The sequence below is a fragment of the Cyprinodon variegatus genome, unplaced genomic scaffold, assembly GCF_000732505.1.
Source record: "Cyprinodon variegatus isolate N-32 unplaced genomic scaffold, C_variegatus-1.0 Scaffold207, whole genome shotgun sequence".
NCBI classification, from domain to species: Eukaryota; Metazoa; Chordata; class Actinopteri; order Cyprinodontiformes; family Cyprinodontidae; genus Cyprinodon; species Cyprinodon variegatus.
This window is the reverse complement of record NW_015150660.1, coordinates 873,670-875,012: the sequence shown is the minus strand read 5'-3', so window position 1 is coordinate 875,012 and position 1,343 is coordinate 873,670.

Here is a 1,343-nt window from a genome sequence, read left to right as displayed (position 1 = left end):
ATATATATATATATATATATATATATATATATATATATAATAAAAAACAAAAAAAAAAGCAGTTTCTAATTTTTCCATCTTCTTTTTGCTTTAGTATCTTCCAGTTTTTTATTCAGTCAGGCTTACGCCCTGCTGGATACTCAGTTGATATAGTTTGAACATCTCCACCATCTGACTTCCTTCTAACTTATTTTGGATCAGTAGAATAAATTCTGAGACAGTTCCAGTGATTTTGAAATCTAACATTAATGAAACAGACTAACATTAAGATATTAGACTAACCCGTATCACAGTTCGGATGATAATATCTAAACCATGGTTAAAAGCAGGGAACCTGCCAGGTACCATGGGTGACTTACCTCTTATTATCACTTTTAACAACATGAATCTCCATTAAATTGGAAACGCGATGGCAAAATACGCTGTTTTTGGTTTTGATTTGTTTAAAAAATGTTTTGTCTCTTTAAAAGCATTTATTTATCTATTTGTTTATTATGTTATTACAAGTGATGTCCTGAACATTCTGTGTCAATGAAAACTTTCTGTAACTCATTGGTTGATTGTACATGGGTCTGTTGTTTTCATACATTTTGCTGTTGACATTTGTTCCCTGTTTTAGTATTATTACTTTATCCTAATTTTTTTTATATTAAACAGCATAAAATAAGTAATAAAAGCTGGTATGGTTCAAGCTCAATATCGGTATGAGCCAATTTTCAATATTACGGTAGTATTGTATCAGGATTGAGAAGGTTGTATTGAACCGTTCAAGTAAGTGCTCTTTACTTTTTTTGCAGATTCCGTTGTGTTTCTTATTATCTTCAGACGATGGAACATCCTTCTCTTGTCCTTCAAACACCAGGTGGCAGCTTTAAATCTTTCAGGAGCTCCAGTATTGCGAATTAGAGTAGATGGCACCATCCATCATCTGATAAGGACAATACACTCACATCATAAGACATGCTTACAAGCTTGGAAACTACTGATATAAACTACTGAGTGGCATTGAAGATGTTTTCAATTATATTTGACTTGCTCTTTGGTTTAAATGTTTTTATTTTCATCAGATATCTTTGGCATTTCATATACAAGAGATATAAAGAAAGATCTGTTTTTTGTTTGTTTTTTTCATTTGAGATTGAATGTATTTTCATTGTTATTTTAATTGTGTTAAGCACTGTGTTAACTGAATGCATTAGAAATAAACCCTAGCCTAACCTTACACAATATTGCTCATTAGAATTTAAAAAAATGTCTAAAAAAAAAAGCAGGATGTTTGCTTCATGTAAAAAATGAAAATATACTCTTTTGATTTTACCTTGTCAGGAGCAAAGCTTTGGTCA